Below are 22,974 nucleotides of genomic sequence, written 5' to 3' on the forward strand. Positions count from 1 at the left end.
GGAATTTCAAAAAATCCTTTTTTAGCGTGTAAATAATCCATGTGATTATAGGAATGCACTGTCGATATTTTAGCCCTTTAGATCCTTTATATCCATATATATATATATATATATATATATATATATATATATGTTTATTTATTTATATGTATAAGTCATTTTTGTAAGTTAATTTATCTATACTGAAGCATTCGATGTGGCAATCCAGCTTCGTTTAAAAATTGCAATGTGCAGTCCCTCACATTTACTATCTCTTCTTGAAGTCCTTCCTCTCGAATGAATGGTCGTAGCCGATTTCTCACCCATCATGCAAATTAAAGCTTGCGTTCCACAAGGAAGTTTCCTTAGTCCAATCCTCTGTATCATCTACACTGCTGATTACCTACACATCCAAACACAACCCAATCCAACACACAACGGACCTCACCGCAATCCTCTTTTCACAACCCAATCCTATCCTAGGCACCGAAGCAATCTTTGTTTATGGTCTGTGTGTCGCAGGCCTTGTATTAAACGTTTTATGAGTGCATAGAAAAACTTAAGGTATATTAAGAAATAGGAACAAGGTTTACGAGTGTCAAGAATGTAGCAATAAAACGGAATTACTAGGAAAAATTTTATTTCTATGAAATCAAAACTAACAGATCGTTGGCGCGATTCCAGGCCATTTTCAAAATGTAATAAAACCGAAGACGCCCCCTTGGATTTTATGAAGGGGGTAAAAATGCATAAATCTTATGTGACAGCGTAGGGATTGGCGCATAAAACCGTGACTCGGGAAGCGTAATGCCGACGGTTAAGGATTATTTACTTTTCTTCTTCGGAACGTTCAAACAACCCACGTTTGTTCGGCTAAAGAGGTTTTTTTACCTTTTTCCGACAAACCTACATCGACGCACCTGAAGTAGGAAGAATGTAAATAAAACAAAAACAATTTTATTAAACCAACCCTTTTATTTAGTTTTCTTTCAATTTTATACAGGAATATGCATAAGTAAATATATTATAATATACACATATTATTATTATTATTAACAATTATTACATGCATATTTATTTATTATATTAAAACTCAAATCACATGTAACATAGTCAATTTTTAAATAAGAACAACAACTTTTTTTATATATTTCCCCCGTTGGCTTTTATGCTAGTAAAATATGAATTTATAAATTCCATAATTGGTCTTTTCTTTTATAAATTTCCTTATTACTAAAGGATCGTAGGGTCAGGTAATCCTAAATAGATTTATCAATATTAGCATATGTTCGATTACGGCAGGGCCAAAATCGAAAACTCATCTTGATCCGGCCATTATCCATTGATCGGAATGAAATCCTGTAGGCGGAAATAGAAATCGCGAGAGAGAGCACGTCACAGTGATGATCTGAAAAAAAACACTTGCTCTGCAAAACTGAACTTCGTTTGCCGTCGAACTCTGCCAGATTGCTGGTCGATCGTACTGACGAACCATGACAGGACATCAAAATTTCGCATATAACGCTAATACAATCGAGAATCGTTTACATAAATAGGAAATACGAATCTCGAAAGATGGACATTACACATAGATTTTCCGATCTGACGACATATAAATTGGTTATACCTGTTCGTCATTAATGATATCAATTGTCGGATAGAGTTGCCTTGCCCCTATGGAATAGCATAATTATGGTATTTCGTAACAATGTATAACCATCGGGTTTCACAATCTCTTCATTTTATTATATGTCAACAATTAGAAACTACTTTATCTCCTCCTTCGAATTTCACAATAAATTACATTTCCTAAGAGAAAAATTTTCAAATCAGTCTTCAGAGCATTATAAAATCTTACTATAATTTCATTCCAACTTTCTATTATTTATATGAAATAATGCATAAAAATAATTGTTGCTAATTATTTATGTACAGTTCGAAATATTTTGTTATACTTCTGGCGTTATATTTACAACAAACAGTTCTTGGAGCTTGAATGAAAGCAGTACAGCTTTATCGATTCACGTCCTTGACCTGAAACACACGAAAAAAATCAAATTAATAATTTTTAATAATTTAAAAAATTACAATGAATGAACTAGTTATTGTACGACAAATATTTTTAAAATTGAAAAGACAATAAGGTATTATAACATATTCATATTTTGATGGTGATACATGTTTGAAAGTGAAAAATAGAGTATGTATACCATAGCTGGATCGTATAAGTTGATTCATCATTTGTTAAAACAACAATTCACTTCTTTAAAATGCATTTCACAGTAGCTAAGCTATCTTTAAATCTTTTTTTAAACTTTCGTGATAGGGCGAAGCATTGTAAAAATGCTCAAATTTAAAAATAAACTAACAATAATAAAAATATGGTGAAACTTAAACTGACTTTACTTCGTGTAGGAAATGTCTTTCAAGTGATTTACTCGTCACTGAAGATGGCGCAATGCCGAAACGCGTTTCAGTAATCCGACAAAGCAGTGAGTCAAGACGGACCCAAAAAGTGACCCGTATGCCGGTTCAGTATGAATTCAACGACTCGCAGAACAACACCCATCATCAACTCTTCTGAATAAAATCAACCAGTTTTCACCGTTTCTACCAACTTAAATTTTTGAAAAAACTAGTCCAATTTTTCAATGCCAAAAATGATCCAGTGGCTGACATTGATTACCCATACCTACTGCCTACTAGTTAATTATGTACGTGTACTTATCGATCGATTACTGCAGCTAAAAACATTGTTGAAATTTGAAACGATACTTGTAATATCTACTCGATCGCTATTAAAATGTCGATAACAAAAATACCTGGTATCGATACATTATATGTACTTTACTTATATCAATAAATACCTTACAATAACAGAAACTTTCCATTTCAATTCTAACATAATTTTCCCTAATAACTCCGATGATCTACCAAATGCTAAATTTCAAAAATCGTGTATAATAAATTGAATGTAAAGCAAATAGAAATATAAATTATGAAAAAAATGTTGAAGTGTATATGTTAAAAAGCGTTATCTGTTTTGTAAGATTACTGATTGTAGTATTACAATTATCTTTGGAATTTGAGTAAAAAATTCTGTAAATGATTATGTATAAAGCTACATTACTCCCTGTGATGGTCAGTTTCCATTATACATTGATTTTTCTTTTTGAAATATATAGAGAAAACTATCCACTAAAAACTGCCTTCACATATGCGCCCAACTATCTAGGCTTGTTAAAACAATGGTTTATGAAATCAAACTAAAAGAAAATGGAATGTATCATAAAATAAAACGTAATAACGAAATTAGAAAACAAAATTAAAAATTAAAAATGTACTCCTTTAAGTAAAAGCAAAAAATGTATTTATTATTTAAAACAAAAGTTTTTAACTTCGGCGAAAAATTATAATTTTGAAATTACTGTCTTTGACAAAAATCAAGGTTGCAAATGCATCGCTCAAAAGGCACCTCGTGTAGACTTGAATTTCCGGCATCCCAGGTTTGCCATTGCAAGATGGCCGCAAAGTGTCTTCTTGATGGACAGTTGTTACCACTTATTAGCTGGACCTCTGATTGGAATATATATCGAAAACGCCTCACTACATCGGCTGAGGAGTTTGTTGGCCCTATACATGCCCTCTTTCTTCCACACCCCCTCCGGCCATTATCACGCCTCAAACTCATTCTCAGGGCAAGACGATTCCCAAAAAATGGATAATAACACCGCCATAGGGAAAATCCAATTTCAAAATTTGGCGAAATCGTCGCATCCCTCTACGTAATATTCAAAATTTATTATATAATAATTTTAATGAATTGCTAAATAATAAAACCAAAATGAATAAACATCAAGTATTAACACATAGAAAATATGTTCTTTTTAACCATAAAATTGAAGAAGAATGTATTGATCAAGAATATCAACAAATCTATTTATTATTTACCGGATTTTCCAAATGTAGTGAAAAAGTATTGAAGGAGAAATATTTGGTTTTCTGATTCATAATGCACTACAGGTAGTACAAAATAAAATTATGTCAGAAGATAGTTTTATGATAGCATTTCTTGTTAATTATTAATTATTAGCTTTGAAGAAACATTTATAAAGGATTACAAAAAGTGTGTACGGAAACATCTTAGGCTGTGAAAAGCCAGAAAAGTGAAATAAACAATTGTGGAAATAAAACGTTTAAAATGACAACAGAATCTGTAAAAAATAACGACGAACTAGATTATTCTCTTTAAGACAGGTTATGCTTTTGTTCTGTTTTATTCCACAATAAATTATAGCCAGTTGCTTAATCTGGCTGTTCTTCTCGATGAGCGTACATTAACTGGGTAACGGTGCTATTAATTTTATAACCTCGGATAGTGCGGTACTTTTGGAAAATATGTCCTTTGGGTATCAAACGGTTTAGTTAAAATTATTTTTTATCAGAAAACTGCTCCATCCAAGGTATGTCTAATTTCACACTTTTCATATTTTATCATTAACTATGAAATTAGGATTTTAATGATTAACATGCACTAGTAGACCATTAGATTATATCACTGACCATATAGGACAAAACAACTAAACGATGCAGACTCTGGAGGCACATGCAAAATATCAGCAATTCATTCTGTAAACCATCATCTTATTACTTCTGAACTCATCGTTATCCTTGATGCAACATTCATTTTCCTTAAATATTGATCCTTCCGCTGACAAATTACCACAGTTTATATTTCCATTCCTTCATGATTTTCTATTCTTTTCTAATAATTACGTCAATTTATTGCGTATGGTAAAGCAATGTAGGACTGTTAGTAGAGCAGCAACAAACTAGTTCACTTTATGTCCAACAACACGTTGGGTTCGCAAACGATGGGGTGATACCAATTTACAACACATTTTATACAATATCATCAAATAAAAAGCCATCGGCTCAGCAGGGATTCAAACCAGGACCACTAGGAATACGAGTCGGACACTCTAATCACTCGGCCCTCCATCAACTGATAATCGTTTCAGACATGACTTGAGTCATTTCAGTTCAAATGCACCGCAGAAGAAACCTGAACATGTAGAACAGTAAAAATATTGAATGCCTTTGTAAAAATACTATCGGGAACGCAAAGAAACAAACTCGACACAAATACACCAGCACAATTTTCTAATACAAATACTGGCATTAATTGCAGAGAAACAGGTACAGTTGGATGAAAGTACCAAATCAGCCAACTCAGATCACGACGATTTCATGACCCATCCGACAAAAATTCCCATCAGTATCTACAATTTTCTTATACAAGTACTAAATTAATTGCAGAGAAAAAGTGTACAGTTGGATCAAGGTAACACATCAGTCAAACCCACAATCGACTCAGATCATGACCATTCGATGACCCATTGTATGAGCGACCACTACTCATATTATCCCATCTTCTTCGTGATGATGGTTCTTGGGCCATGTCCGACGATGAAAAATTCTGTCTCTTGGCATAACTCATACTATCATATTCACATTGCATAACAACAGAGTGATGCACAAAACTCAATACATGGCTGAAGGTAGACAGAACATGAATATTCCTTTGCCTTTTTCTCCAGCCTTTTCAACCCAATGAAATCCCGGATTTAATTAATTACGTATTAAATTTATCGCTCTCCATCTATCAAATGCCCTAGTTTTTCTTATATTTAGTGTTAAATGCCGTCGTGTCCTGGGAGGGGTATTCCCTTTAGCAATTTTTCATTTTAATTGTTCTACATAAACCAAACAACCCTTAAAAATCTGTCTTCTTAACTTCGCGCTACAACATTATCAGTCTCTTTCTTAAAATGATTAAAACCCCATAGGATTGACGATAAAAACGCCGTGACCCCATCATCGAATCCCAAGAATAAAAAAGTTATCTTCTTTTATGAAGAAACAGAGTTGTATCGCTCAAACATTTAACAGGGTTTGATATCCCAGCCTCCTGTTAAAGAGTATCCTATCCAGGCTTTACTGCCTAATCCTTTGTACGGTTTCCAACAGAAGATGTATAAACACCCGGGGCTTTTCGCTAAAGTGGTAGTAAGTTTTTGATACGAGTTCACGGCCGCTGCGGATCAAACTCGGGAACTATAAATGCTGAGCGTCACCCTCCGCGGGCAGAATGTTGATTTTGCTCATCGTGAAATGAAAGAGTGAAAAAAGTTCAGATTTTAGCACAATAGTTTTTTAAAGTTAATATCAAAGAAATTAAAAATAAATCTCTGACTGAATTGATGTTTGTAAAATATTTATTTAATCGTACTGCGTTCAATCTGACCGGAAGTCTAACTGGGACATTTCCTTACAGGGCTATTTTCAATTGTTATCTTTAGCATTTGACATCTTTTGCCCATTGGTTCCGATGCGACACAATACCTTTCCAGGCCGGAAATTATAAAAGGCGCGTCCTTGACGCAAAATAAAGGATGAAAACACTCCTTAATCAAGATCGCCCCGGTCCTGGAAAACGTGAATTGTTACGAAGTGGAACAATTTTCTATTACCACATCCCCTGTCGAGCCCAGTTCCTGAATTACTTAAGGCAATTTACAGTGATACTCGTTATTGCCTAACACGCAACCCGGAAGACAGTCGTTAGCCGACGGAAGATTGTAAGAAAAAAGACGAAGAGTTATTAAATACAACTTGAAAAACTTCCTCTCACTTTATTAATCGTAGTTGTTTTTTTTTCTTTCTCAACAATTGTTCATAAATGGGACTCCCAATTAACTAACTGTGTGTTACAGTCTGAAAAGGCAAATTCATTTAATATCTAGTTTTTAAGTTTGTAAAGGATCTAATCACTTAAAGAATGAATACAATACGATATATAATGAGAGAGAAATTACCTGAATATTATTTTAATATTACCATTTTTCGTGTGGAGAATTTCAGAAGATGGTAAAAATAATTGGAGGGCACCGGTGGCCGAGTAGTATAGTGTCCGACTGGTATTTGACACGCTAGCTGGCCTGAGTTCCAATCACAGCATAGTTCATGGAATTTTTTTAAATTTGAAAATAGCATGAAAAGTCTATTGGTATGTGGTGTTTGACCCAATGGGTAGTGGCCATTTTGCACTCCTGTAAGCTAGGAATTCATTTACTTTACTTTTTTCTAAATTGAATAATTTGTATATTCTGTTCAAAAGTAAATTAAAACGTTATGAATAAAGATCAGATTTCTATGCTTGCATATGTTGTTTGCCACCACATACGACCGAGGAAATCAATCATCTATCCGAATCATCTATTTAAGAAGCTGTAGGTTAAATTTCATAGAGCATAAAATTGCATATTCGAACAAAATCGTATATTTGAAGGATTTTTACGTAAAATGGCAAGTATCGCCCAAAAATATTTCAAATATTATATTGATCTTTGGGAAAAGCATAAATAACAACTGTAAAAAAATAACAAGTTGACCAAAAGTTGGTGTAATTCGAAGAAAACTGAAACTGGCCGCAACGACAGGAAGAGAAGATACAATAAACACCGACAAAAGAATATAAAACCCCTTCTTAGGTCTTTTTTCAATATTCAGTATTCTCCCAAATTTCAAGTTATCGTAGGCACTATTTCACGGAAGACAATTTAGATAAGTATTTGTTTATTAACATTAATTATAGTATTAGTATAAAATATATAATTTAATTATGTAAGTGAAAAAATATTTTTGTTAAATGTAAATAAACTCTAGGGGGCGTCAGTGACCGGAAAGGTTTAGGTGTTGACACGGCGCTTATCACTGTAACGTAAAAATCCCGGGTTCGAATCCAGCTGCCCTGCATTCGAACCCGACATATTTACAAATGGGCTTCTTTTGAAAACACCGACACACCCGGAGGGTTCAAATAACTTCGTCGTTGAAATACCCTCATTAAAAAAAAAATAAACTAAATAAATAAATACTTGTCAATTTTGATTATTTTTAGTTTTAAAGAGTTTTAATGTCAATTTCGTTTAATTATCTACATTTCTGTTTAATGTTACTATGATAGCAAAAAAACTGGTTTACTGCATACCATTGCATATTTTAACGTATTAATATTTCAATTTTTACTGTATAAAAATCCGGTTATGAGATATGTAACACCTCAATTAAATAAAATAAAACCTTTTAACCAACATATTATATAATGGTTGGTCTGATAATTAGTTTAGTTGAAATATGTTTAAAATATTTATAAATAAAGATTGAGTTTATTGAAAGAATTGGAATAAGAAATAATTTGTAATTCGAAATATCTGAAGTGAATATGAACACTATAAAAATTCAATTAATCATTATTCGTTATGATTAAATTTAATGATTATTTTAAATTAATCTTTTATAATAGATGTGAAACAATTTAAATTATTTTTATTTTAAAATATTAAACTGCCGATTAGGACATAGACATGTATATTTCCTCTGCATTTAAATTACATTTATTTTTAATAAAGGTTCAATGATTTTCAAAAACAGAAATATAATCTGGTTGCAATGATAGATTTTCTAACCTGGACCCTGCAGAGATATGTGCATACGTACACAGGTATAGGAAATATGACTTCTTACATATTGCCATTCCGGTGTTTGGGCTGTCCAGGGTTCGACCTCAATCTTATCCGTCCGTAGGCTCCAGGGCATTCAACAACTAGGTCATTCCAGCTGCACGCGTACAATTGTTATTAACCTAATTCGCATTCTAATTTTCTCATTCATTCTTAAATGAAGAACCACTCGATATTCCTTCATAATTTCTTGCACGTTCCATATAATTAATCAAATTTACCGTCTATAGGGAAAAATCCGATTTGTTTGTAATGAATTATGTTATACAAATATATTAGTCCAAAAGTAAGAAAGTAGATTATTTTGATAATTATTTGTATTATGCAAAAACAGTATTTTAATAAAAGACAAAATTATTAGGAACATCACGCCAAATAAAACTTATATATATATACATAAAAAGGAAATTATATATATATACATAAAAAAATGTTTCAATTTTTGAAATCCTGTTAATGCTAAACTCTCTCTCTCTCTAATTCCACCATAATGAAAAACTGGTTTTTATATACCTGTCCGAAATGATTTACCAAAACACCCACTGCCACCAAAGCTGTCGTACACCAAAAGCATCTTTAAGAAAATTATAAAGCCTTGGGTTTTAAGGAGATTTCGAGTGGTAATGAATTTATAACCATAACACAATCTCAAATTGTATTTATACTTTTCATTTTTGTAATAATGTATTTTGTCTTTTTCCATTATATTTTAACTCCACTATGTACGCGTATATAAATATGTAAAGTAGCTCCTCTTCACCGTCAACTCCATGTAGAAAATGTTTCATGTAGTGATGCTAGCCCTTCTACATATTATATTCTCAAGTTTATCTATACTCCAACTTTGCGTTATATATTTTTATGTATTTTATTAAAATTATGCTTTAAAACGTTGGTGAAAAAAATACATATTTAGATAATGCACAATTAAAATTGTATTTGTTTTGGTGTAAATACCAGTTTTAATACAGGGGGTAGTTTTGCTATGATATCAAAAAATCATTGGGTGATAGGAGTCTGCAAATGGAGTAGAGTTTTGTAAAAACCGTTGTTTTTTTTACAAGAAGATACAATTTAAAAATTCGGGAAAACTTATTTTCTCTGTTGGTTTTAAAATGTAGGTTAAATTATCAACCAGATGCGCCATCTACTGAAACCTCTCAGTTCAACTGATAGCCGTATCGCGGGGCAAACCCATAACATTTAAAAACAATGCTTTGAATAACTTCAATAAATCACTCAAAACAAGTCTACCTAATTTCACAAAATTGCTTCATTTAATAAGCTTTTCAGTGCAATGCTTGGTAGGATGGATGCATTCTTTTTCAATAGGATGGTATGTCCCCGCAAAAAGGAAAAAAGATGTGTAGGGGAAAAGTAATGTTTTAAGTGACGGGAAAATTCTTGTACATATTGATGTTCAAACTTTTTATTACATAAAAAATAATTCTACGGATTAACCCTGATCTCACCAGGTTTTATTCCGTGACGTGTTTTCTCATTAATCTTCTTCATCTCACCCACCTATCCAGATATACATATAACTGATGCGCCTGGTTGTCTCCGTGACGGTGGCTCGTCTCATTTCTTACGTTTATGGCACAGCAAACATATTCATTCAATATTGAATTGTCATTGACTAGCGTCAGGTATTATGCGAGAAATACGACAAGCGATCAAAAGCAACTAGTTTTGTATATTTCAGTTCAGATCCGAAAATGCTCCTGGATTTACTTGGCCCATAGGACGTATATTGACCCATTAACACCTACTAATTATAAAAAGAATTACAAACAATTAAAACCTTGGCTACAAACAATGGATAACAAGATATATTTATCGATAGGTTGCTACTAAAAAGTATAATTTAAGTTTAAAAGAGCAAAAATCGTACTCAGCCACAACACCAAAAATGATTTATTAGATTTTCGTTGCTATCAGAAAAAGCTGGTAAAATTCTTAAAGGAGAAGGTTTTAGAAAAGCTTTCAGGTGTACAAACAACTTCTCACACCCTAAAACCACGGTTGAAAACTCGTCAAAAAGTGGCGTTTACAAATTTAATTGTAATGATTGCGATATTAAATATATATGCTAAAGAGGCAGAGAAAATTAAACGTGAATAAAAAAACACTTGCATAAATCGAACAATTTGTCTGAATTTAAGGACCAACTAAATGAATCAAAACAGATTCAATTTAAATTTAAATACATCATCGTTACATAGTTACAATAAAGGGAGGGAACTTGATGGGTTTGAATGAAGAAATATGAAATAAAAAATTTAAATTCCAACATGAGATAAATGCATAAATAATATAATAAATTTTGATTTAGATCCTATTTTAAACGTGAACTTAAATAATATTAGACATACAAATTTATCACTAATTTAAAATTATTTTATTACAGCATTTATTAGAAAATTAAAAAATTAAATTAGGATAATATTTAGTTGTATTTAGTAATATTTAGTTGTAATTGTTGTAATTTCACGTTTTCATCCGTTCAAAATTGAGTGGCATTAAAACCAGTTTGTCATTTGTATCACCTTGCGTCTTGCGTTTGTATCACCTTCAACCTGATGATGAGCGTCTAATGCTCAAAATTCTTATCGTTGTAAACAAATCGTGAAGAAAAACTATTTTTTGGAAAGATTTATACGCATACTCACCCCACCTTCATCATACCTATTAGCGATTATTTGAAGATCGTGAGATGTGGTTTGGTGTGACGTTTTAGAAAAACATTTTCTTTATCGTGCCAACGTTTCGATCTTTATTGAGATCATCTTCAGGGCAAAGTGTTTGTTTTCTGCGTAATTATGTCAACTGCCGATTTTGTTTGCTTTACATTATTTACTTGCGTTGATGTACTATTTTGTTATCATCAGGGCAATCTTAACGTTATCAATTTAAATTGAATTTTCCCTTTTGCTCAAAACAATGATATTTCCATGATAGACGATTTTTTGTGGTTTGATCAACAAGCATGTCATTTAAAGTAAATAGATACAGCAGTTTTTGTGAAATCCTCCAATCGCAAGGCGGTTTTGTCACAGGGCATTAGATTTTTGAAATCCTTCAAAAATCTAATCACTAATCATTAAATTTTATAACTTTGTGCCAGCGAAACCCATTAATTGGAGATTCTACTTCATTTAGAACCTACTACTGCCCGTTGTTTGCAACTCACGGCAAACCACCGTACAAAAAGTGATTAATTTAGTAGTTAATGCATTTGTTCCCAAAAAATAAATATTCTTCTAAAATAAAAACGAGTATGTATGACTATGATTGAGAACTGCAAATAGTACAACGAAGTAATCCTTTTAAGCTTCTGACTGGCTCACCAACATTAAGTCTACAAAATTAAATTAATTACTAATTAAAAAACACTGTTGAACATAAGTTCAACATGTCTATTACGAATTTTCGAGATTAAATTCAAATAATTTCATTACATTTTAATTTTAGAAAAAATAAAAATACTATAATTTTTAAGAATAAATTTATAATGTTAAAATGACTCGTATCAGTTTTCCAACTTTGCTCATCTCGCGTGAGTCGTTAGCCTCCTGTGAAGGACTGAGGTCGTGACCGTCTTTTTTTGTCATTTTAAGACAAGAGAACATGCATGATACGGGGAGAAACGTTTTCTTTCCAAAGAAACTTTTACTACCTTTTAGATAGCGAGCGGAGGTAGGGTGAAATATCCACGCCGGTTTTTTTCTTCTTTTGCACAGGACCCAAAGCTCAAAGACAAACCTTCTTCCCTTTGTCTATTCGATTGACAAGCGAAAGTAATAAAAGAGATGTCTGCCCATGTTAGTAAAAGAAAGGGGAAACTTGAAATAGCACTTCAAGTAATAATAAAGTATCAAAATGCAATAGAAATTTTTTTAAAAGAAAATAGCGCATTACACAAGTGTGAAGTTTATGCCAACTAAATTAAATAAATTTACATTTAAATTTAATCTTAGAATTAAGATTTTTTTATGACAAATCATGAACAGTAACAATCAAAGAAGATAAATAACAAAAAAATTTGAACCGCAACATAATATAAACCATATAAGGGACAATCTCATTATTCAAAATAAAAATCTTTTTTAATGAAGCAGTCACAACTCGAATTGAATCAGTTAAAACCATTATGTTCAACAAAACCTGATCAAATTGTGAATTATTCTTTATTATTCTTTACTAATTAATAATAATCAATAGATTTGTTCTACACATTATAACGCAACAAACCACACACACATAAATATGTATTTACACCTATAGGTACGTCATAATAAAAAAAGTTCATGGACGAGCACATTATTTATCGATGATTATGAAGTGACAGAATTAACTGAAACTATTAAGAAAACTTGAATTGTGTTTCGGAATCGGATGAACAAAAGCGCATATACCTATAGCATATATCTATAGGGAAATAGAGCGCATACCAGCCTGGAAAAGAGGGATCCTTACTAAAAGGTTTAGTTCGACACGGTGCCCATTTCGTACAGAAAGACATTTTTCAACAATAATTATTCATGAAATGGGAAGCGGAGTGGATAAATAATACAAGTGCATCTCTTACAAAAAAAGTCTCTCCAGCTGTAAAGTCGTAAAGTAATGTAGAGTTCCTACCGCCTGCTAAACGCGGCTAGTTTTGTCAGGACATAGTAAAAATAAGGAATTCCTGCATAAATTCAAAATTATCGACAATGATCTATGTGGGAGCATAGCAACAAAGTTGGGAGCATAGATTCGATTTCTCTAAAATCTTACACACGATCGCCGAAGATTTTTATTATTATTTTTTAACAATCGTACTCTCCACTCAGACCTCCAAATTCTTCGTTATTAACCAAGTCAAATCCCGATATCTTTAATGTCACGACAATTTACACACTATTCCTTCCCTCTTGGTGTTTGTGAGGGTCACTGGCCTAGGTGACCAACTGCACACGTAAGAACATCCAATATCAGGTAACCTCTTCTACTGCAAGACACGTTTTGTCTTCTTTTTAATGGGGTATTTTCAACTATAAAGTTATATGATCCCGGGATGGTTTTTTCGAGAAAAAAAAAACATTCCTATGTATGTTGGGTAATCTTAACCTTACGGTGGTGATTACTTTTATTTTTTTAACAATGATACTCTTTAACTCAGACTTCCAAATTCTGTGTTATTTACCTAGTCAAATCTGTAAACTGATGACCATTCCACTCTAACCCTTCCTAAACCCCCTTGGTGTTTGAAGGGTCACTGGCTTCGCGACCGTCTGCATAAATAGGTTGCAGCCCTGACAACGTGTTAATAACGAACGTAAAAACTGCAAACGAAATTGTTGTGTAAACAACTATATTAACAAAGACAGTATGGAAACGAAGTGAGAACAGGGAAAGACGAATCTGGACACCTGCGGGGATGCTCGTACTCTGCAGTCGCTGTGGACGTTATGACTGTTGACATTCGCAGAAGGGGTTGATGTACAGATATCGAAAAAAGGTTTTTATTTATTTATTTTTTGGAATATCCTTTAAATATATCGTTCAACATTCGAACAACTTTTGTAGTGCTATTTATGAAAATTTGCAATTAATAATCAACCTATGGCAATATCCATTATAAGTCTGTAAATTTTCCAGGAAATTTCTTAGGTATCCATTGAAACCGTCAATGCGTTTGATAGTTTTTTAGTTAACATCTATTGAATACAGGAATTGTTCATGATAATTTCTCAATATCTATACAGTAAGTCTATTATTCAACTAGTTCTGACTGATATTCAATAAAACATGATTCCTTTAGACATCTCTTGCAGATATGTTTACAAATTAACGTGAAAACATTTATTAGCTATATTCTTATTATTTATAAAATGTTCAATTATTTATATAAATGCAGCCATTATTCGTAAAACGACAGTATTGTCGGCATTTTTTACTATTTTGTTTCGGCATAAAAAACAGAGATGAAGTTTGCCCGAACTACTTTCCCTATATCTGGTTGGCATTCTCCAGTTCAAGCTTCTCGAAGCAAGTATGTGGCAGGAATCTACTCGGGGAAGCCTGCGAGGATCTGGGCTCTTACCGAACTATACCTCCGTTGTTGCCAATATTGAGTTCGAGGTGCGGGAACGTGACTGGTGGTGGGGAGGTGACTTTTTGCAGCTTTTTCTAGTTTCGCGGCAATTTTCTTACATAGAAAATCGTCACAGAATAGACCATGAGGTACGATTCAAGTCCATTGGGTTGACGATTGGAAAAATTCAATGGGTTCATTGTTATTTAAAAAAATACATTATGCAGGACGTACTGTTGCGACTTGAATTTTTTCAACAATAGTTGATATAAAGCAGTTATCTAGATTTTTCATGTTAGGCCATTGTTGTTCCTTGGTATCCAAACCTGCCCACGAGCTTCAGGCAGATATCCTTTCCCTGCGCAAATCCCCTGGTCGATTGTCCAGCATCAGGTACATGACACAGGTCTGGAGGGTAATGCATAAGTGGAGGAGGTGGAAATACCGGACCGACTCATCCTCCAAACCTACCCATCCTATTCCGGTCCTATGACGCTAAAAATACAATAAAAACACAATTGCCAGGAAATTACATCGTCCCCGGCCCTAATCAGCCAAAAAGCGCTAAATTACCAAAGTACGATCGAAGGTCTCAGTGAATCTGAATAGTAGAAGGAGGATAATACTCAGACAATAAAATATATGCCTTACATGGATGTCAAACTGACAGTCATTTTTTGGTTTAACTTCCGTAGGTGGGTGGTATGTAGAAAAAAACTGGGTGATATGTCCCACTTGGCTAAGCACTAAGCAAGTTTGCTCAATGTAAAAGGCACGAAATATGCCACCGGATGAAAACTAAAAGAATTGTGCTTGAGTATAGCAGCCAGTCTATATGTAGTTGTTGTTTTTTTTTGTAAAAAATACATTTAAATACAATTAAATCGTTTCGCAAGAATGATATTGATGAGTAGTGCTAGAGGGCGGTTAGTGGATTTTCGAGTACCCATCGACCCTTCAATAGATTAGGCGTATATTATGAGTAAATGGTGACGAAGGAATATCTAGTAACCATCACTCTAATTGAGTGAAAGTTATGTAAATAAGAAAGATATGTAAGGGTGACTGTTATTTGGTTAAACAACTGCATGTGATGAGGGCTGAAATAGTTGTCGTTATCAATGGAACCTAGCTTGGTTCCGCAGGACGAACAAGACCGGAAAACCCATAAATACGTTTGTCACGGTTTACCGTGAGAGGAATAATTCCAATTTCAAATGCATCATTTCAATTGGACAAGTTAAATCTCAGGTAAAAGTTTGTTCATCGACGGAAGATGAACGCTAAGTTATTTTTGATAATTTTGTTTTTAGCACCATATAAAATACGCTTTAGATTATTAATTTATTATGTGTCAAATTAAGGTATTAATTTTTAAATGTTTTTTTCTATAAATGATATTAACAGTTATTAGTTTCCTAGAGGCAGTCGTTTTATGAAATTCCTGGTTTGTATAAGATAATCGAAATGTCAGTTCATCGGATTCACTATTGCAAAATCTTAGGCAATTTCAGCCAGGTTGAAAGTCCAAGACGGTATTTGCATAAATGAATATAAAAACAAGATAAGCGAAGTAAAATGAATAGAAACAAAAAAACGGAGCGCGATGAATATGCATGCATCACCAACACCATAGTCAAGATAAAAATGAAACACGGTAAAATTCAATGAATATCAGGAATATATAAACCTTTAATGAAGATTCATTTTGATCGAGGAATATAATTGTAGTTTTTTTTAACATCTTCGAACTGTGAAATTTATTTTTGAGGACTGTGGGTGATGGAATTCTCACTTGGTATTCGATCCTGTCCATTCTCAGTCTGCCAATCTGACGCGGAAAATCACTCCGGCAAGTCTCTGAATTCCTTCCGTGCGTCACAAAATGCAGTAAACTTTATAATAACGTTAATTAAAAATTTAGAAAAATTAAGTAAAAACGCGTCCTTTTAAGCCATAATTCAATAAGTAAGTTAAGTTCTTGATATAAACTTATAACAAGTTAATTAAACTTATTTCGTAATTTCTTGAAGGGTGGTGTAATGATTCGCAACTTTGAAAACAAATTTCATGACAGTTTTCAATTTTATTAAACTTTTCGAAGGTTGGGCAGTAAGTTTAGTATCTTAATCGCTGAAAGAATAATAAAATAATAAGTTTTTAATTTTTTGCCCGCTACGCGCTTTAGTCGTAAAACACCATAAGTTTGGATTTTCTCTTTATTTGTATATTAATGTGGTACAAAAGTAAGTATATCACCTCTGTTTTTTTATTTTAATGAGTATATACATTTTCCCTTTTGTTGCGCCTCGTCATACATATTTATAGACATTTTACATCAGACATGCAGCGTCTTCCTCAATAAACCACACCTAGGGGGGGGGGGCTTAATTCAATAAATATTATATCTAAACGTGCCCGCGCGCACCCATGCATAAGAAATTAATAAAAAACCTGTTCCAAATAAACGTAACTAGATTCACAGGTCTGCGGAGTACTCTATATTCCACCACAGGTCTATCCATCCATCAATACTCATGCAATTAAATACATTTTTATAGATAGAGAAATCCAAACCTAAAAAGTAGGGAGATTTCAGTGATTTTGATCTGATGTCTCACCTTTCTATACATACAATCACTACAATAAAATATCACTAGATTCTTTCAAGATGGACGCATCCCGGTGGAATTATGGACTTGAAGAACAATCCTGTACAACACAATTAATTAAGGTTTTTTAGTTGAGATAAAAAAGTCAATGGCACAAGCGGAATTCGAACCCCCGATTTTCGGCTTGATACGCCGCTGCTCTACCACTTAAGCTATCGTGACCTCGATCCACTCGGACACCAACTTCCGATCTCAACCGCACCTTTTGAATTTTCCTTCCTGTACAACCTTAGGATTTCGCCGAGTCATTGGTACTGTACATCAAAGACGGTAGCCGTATGAACAGTCAGGTGAGTTGTGCTTTTGTTAGTGCTTTCAGGCTTGCTATGCTTGCTTTTGCTTTTATTATGTATTTTCAAGTAATAATCATGGCAGAAGGATTGTACAGACTGGGAAAGAAAGTCAGCAACAATCAGGCACAACAGCTGGCAATATTAAAAGTTATCGAATGGCTAGTGCACCAAGGTCAAAATAGCCTATATGAAAAAAGTTGTCGACAAAAGGCATTATCAGGACGGAGATCACACAGGTCAGTCAGGTTGCACTACATTGCATAAAAAATATGTCTGTTGCTTGCATTGATTTTTTTTTTCTATTCACCACCAATTTTTCTTGGTGGTGAGAAAAATTCTGGTTGATTAACATGAACTATACAAACTCAAAATTTTAATATCTTGAGTTAGAGCAAAGGTAGAGTTTTTGGGTAACAAAAGTGGGTACAGGACAGCTAAGCAAGCATCTCGATCCTTTCAGAATCCTACTCGCAGCACCAGAAAATTGGCCACCGAGACTTCTAAAATGGAAAGACCTTCTTAAAATGGAGCTCACACAAAAGACTTCTTGCCAATTATTATGGATCATTGTCCCACATTAATGTCACTTATAAAACAACACAGGTCATATCAGCTTATGGGAAGAACAGAGCATATCTCCACAGATTTCATATAATACAAAGTGATTATTTGGAGATCGTGTGACGTAGGTTTTAGAAAAACGTTTTGTTTACCGTGGCAACGTTTCGATCTTCATTGAGATCATCTACAGGGCTAAAAGTGTTTGTTTTCCGTGTAGATGTGTCATCTTGTCAGTCGTGTTGAGAGTGCCTTGGGCCAAGCCAACGAGCTTCAAATAATCGTCAAGTAACGGTCACTAAACACCACACATAATACAAAGTAATGTTTGCCCTTGTGACAACACCTCTGTTCAACATGAGACCACGTTCTGTTTACCTGTGCAATGTTCTACATTGACACAATACACTTAATTTTAACAGATTTCTTTTTTAGTCAGTATATACCTTATTTGATTAAAATGGGGATTTGGTTTTTTAGGCTTACTTGAGGGCAGTATCCTCTAAATTAAGCTTCTGCTATATATTTTCTAGAAATAAACATAGAATAGCCAGAGAATAATTGTAACAAACCTCACAAATTTTGATAAATAACAGTAATGTATTTTATTCATATATGGTACACATTTTGCAGATAAAATATAATTTTTATGTAAATTTTAAATTCTTTACAATTATGATAATTAATTAATTATAAATTATACTTGTCGGTTACTACCCAAAATGGATCAACTTGCAGTTACTTATTATGCTATTTGTGGTTAATTGATTCCTGTCAAGCTTGTCTGTGATGCCCGACACATAATTCATTTAGGTGAGCGCGTGCGCATGTCGGGTCGTGTTTGTGAACGGGGTGAACTGTGTACGTACGTTTACCCCTGCACAAACCGCGTTTCTTTCATTTCTTTCTTCCTCGGATAGAAAGGAAAATAGTCGTGAGGCGTAATTAAGATAGCATGGGTAAAAGCGTGTCAAAATGGAATTTACAATTCCCTTCCGACCTTTTATATTCAAACGCCTTTTATCCGGATAAAATATGCAAGCAGACCCGGAGACAGGGGTACCTGCCGAATTGTATATGCACCCCCCTTGTTTGCACTGGAATGTTGTTTGGAACAACTTCAAAACATGGATTGACTTCTGCTACAATTGTTCGAGGCGTTACTTCCCATCGCTCTCAGCTCTTACCTTTCCGTTGATGGAAAGGAAAACGGAAAAGACATTTATTCAGACATCTAGGCTTTTCTTGTATAAATGATTCACACAACATATCTGCCATCACGAATATATAAAAAGCTAAACATATTAAAATAATTCCCATCGATATATATATAAAACTAATTTTATATTGCTCAATATGTTTTATATTAAATAAAAATTATATTATATACTTAAATAAATACATAATAAAACATTAAATAAGAAGTTTTTACAGTGCTATTTGGTTTGTTTTGGTAGTTTGAATAGGTTTATTACTCTTATAAATCAATTAAACTAGTGCTATTATCCTAAGTTATGTCAATTTATAAGAATTCATGTTATTAAAAGGATGAAAGATTGTACCACCATTCTACATCTATTTGGTTTTATGTTATCTGTTTAATTAATCATTAAATTTACATTAAGTAATTCCAATCATATAGAAAGGTATAACGAACGTCCAACTAAACGTTGGGTGTCGCGGTTGACAGTGTCAGAACCACTTTATATTGCATTATTTCAAAATTACTCTCAAATTTACTCATGGGCATGCCGTGTTATGAGCCCAGATTTGCTAGCGTGGCAAATACGCATTGTATGCTCTTACCACTCGCCATCGAGCTATTAACTAGCCAATATTTTTTTATTATTAATTATTAAATGTGTCAGTTGTTTCTAAAACCTAACCTGGTAATTTAACCTCATCAATAAATCTTTAACAACCGAATTAATCATTCAATTAAACATTAAAATCTTCCCATCATCATATCAATCAGATGTTAGTGAGGTGCTACTGCCTTTAGTGAGCGAAGCTTTTATTTTTTTATAGCATATATATTTTGCGTATAAATGACCCCACGTTCTATATTGTATTTTGCCACAATTTGAGTGTAGTCATTACTTTCTATTATCTGAAGAGATCATTCTTTTTTGGTCAATAAGATAAAGATTGCTTGGATGTCGGAGGGAACATGAAAAGGAATCGAGTCAGAAAACAAACTTTGGACAAATCGTTGCGTAGGTAGTGATGATGATATTACGGTGTATAGGTAGTTCAGTAGTATAAATAATACGAGGATGTGTCCAAGATTGCTATGATTTCCGGGAACTCTGGCTTACCTTCATAACGGATAAATCTTTCACATTTTACAGCTAGCAACACAAAGCTTTACCTAAGTCTGTAAGTCGATTCCAGAACGTCCTTTAGTGGAGCATTTTTCGACCCACCATAAGAACAAAAATGCATCACTTGCTTAAATGACTTTGGTTCATTTTGACTTTGCATTGATCCAATTAATTTTGCAATGCAAAGATGTTAACAAATGAGTCACGCTAGAAAATACTTCTGTGTTTACCGATAAGGAATATATTAATATATTGGGTAGTAAATAAAACATTGTTAAAGTTTGCAAAAACAATACAATACGTGATGTTATTATTAATGATGAACTCGAAGTTAAATGTTTTTTTTCTTCTATTAATTTCCTTTACGATGGGTGACCAGGCACGTAATTACAGACCGTTATTAAATGGGGTGAGGAAGTATTTGAAGACAAATTTATTGAAACATATTAGATATCAGTCAATTTATAGAAAATTTAAATTTCTAAAATTTTCTATAAATTTTTATACGAATCCCACCCGCTTTCGAAGCACAAAACAATTGCAACATGTTATATAAAGGTGTCGTGAACATATCACACCAGTGCAACTGAAATTTCTAGGAAAAGTATTTTTCCACACTTTACAGAGGACTTTTGTACATTTATCAGTGTTGTCACACACGTTATACGTTATACACTTTAATCAACAAATAAATTGTTATAAAATTATTCATTTAGGAATGTACCTAATATATTTTTATTCCTCGTCATTCGGTTTTGTAAGGCAATTTATTCATTTAAATGCATAATTATCTTTTGACTGACAAAATTCATTTATTAAAACTTCTAAATTCCAAAATTGAATTCTTCAGAGTTTACTAAGAAATCCAGTTTAATTAGACTATTGCAGCATATTCCATTTAAGCAGGGAACAATTGTTTTTCTATAATTCGTCAAAAAATTCACCACTCTATATACTTAATTGATAATTGTTAAAACTGAACATTATGTTCAAAAATTTGATAATTCTTAATTGGTTAAAGTTATAACATCCATATTTGCTTATTGGTCATAATTATTATTATCATATTTATCTATTTATCTAACGATATCGTCAAGTGGTTAGAGCAGATAAGCCAACCGAAGATCGTGAGTTCGAATCCCGCTCGTGACCCTATTTTTTAATTTCAACCAAAAACCTAGATAAAAAGAATGAAATAATTAGAATAATAATCCTAGTTACAAAAGTGTCCATATTCCTGCTCAATAATTTAATATGACATGAACATTGTGGTCTTCTATTTTACTTCCCATTGGACCTAATACTTTGATTTTTTAGAGGGGTGTTTTAGTTTTAATCCTTCTACACTTGTAAACACAGGAAGTAAGAATTTAAAAATTGGCTTTGGCATGATTCTTCTGAACATGCACATCTACCAGTGACTCATTAAGTCATTATCCTAAGTTGAATCTGATGGTATTTTTTTACAAATACAATTTTCTTTCATAAGGGTTTGATTGAGATTGAGAGAGAGAGATTCGATTTATTTGTAATAAATCTACATAAAACACATTCCTTTAAGTTTCATGGGAAGTGGCGGGGCACTATTTCAACCCGTTACAATAATTGATTGTAATGTATTTCATCTCTAGTCTAAATATAGAGGTTTGAACAATATTGGACTCGTGGAAAATTACAAAATAACAACAACACAAAAATAGGATATAAGCAAAATGAAATCAGGTACATATTGAATTGAGTAGCTTTAGTAAGGTCACAGAGGTAAATGATATGTGCAAATATAAAACAACATAAATTAATAAAGTATAATAGTAACTTAACATAATAAACAGGATTATCAATTTAAGTTTTATCCAATTAAATAAATAACTAAATAAATGAATAAATAAATAAAAAATAAATAAGCTAGATACATTAATAAATTAAAAGATTAATAATCAAACAAATATGCAACATATACATTTATATACACGTCCGTATACATAATTTACAAGATTGCAGAGTGCATACATGCACACACATACACATCTTTACCCATATATTAGCCTGATTGTTAGTTTAATATATGTGTTATTCTCTAAATGATATTTGTAGGGTACCTTCCAATTTCTTGGCATGTAATATTTCTGTGCTCAATCAGTTTATTTAAAATGTTTTCAGTGAGCCGTTTAGCTTCGTCGTATATCAATCTCATGTTTGTTCTCTCATGGGGGAGGATAATTTTAGTGCGGCGGCTCGACAGAATTTGATTGAAATCTTTACTCTCTTAGGGCAAAAGTCAGTATAATTTCCATGTTTTATCCTAATTAAACTCTACTAACAGGAATCACGTATGAACGAATGAAGTATTTTCTTTTTTCCCCGGCTGGAATAAACAAATCAAGATTAAAACGCCTCGCCGGGATTGGAAATTTCCAAATAACACAGCAGGAAATGGAAGACAATTACGAGAGAATGTCCAATTGCAAAAGCGAGTTAAAT

At 32.9% G+C, this 22,974-nt stretch overlaps 1 protein-coding gene across 1 annotated transcript in view; it reads right to left on the reverse strand.

Annotated features, from left to right (window-relative positions):
- Nucleotides 1-1,100: 1,100 nt before the first annotated feature.
- The window catches only part of LOC106672538 (leucine-rich repeat-containing protein 4), a 71,228-nt gene continuing 49,354 nt past the window's right edge, over nt 1,101-22,974 (reverse strand). The window contains exon 2 of the mRNA XM_014404061.2: nt 1,101-2,013. The gene's annotated coding sequence lies outside the window, so the exon portion shown is untranslated. The remainder of the gene's footprint in view (nt 2,014-22,974) is intronic.

Source organism: Cimex lectularius, unplaced genomic scaffold (genome assembly GCF_000648675.2).
Source record: "Cimex lectularius strain Harlan isolate CLEC.00 unplaced genomic scaffold, Clec_2.1 scaffold130, whole genome shotgun sequence".
In the NCBI taxonomy this organism is placed as follows: Eukaryota; Metazoa; Arthropoda; class Insecta; order Hemiptera; family Cimicidae; genus Cimex; species Cimex lectularius.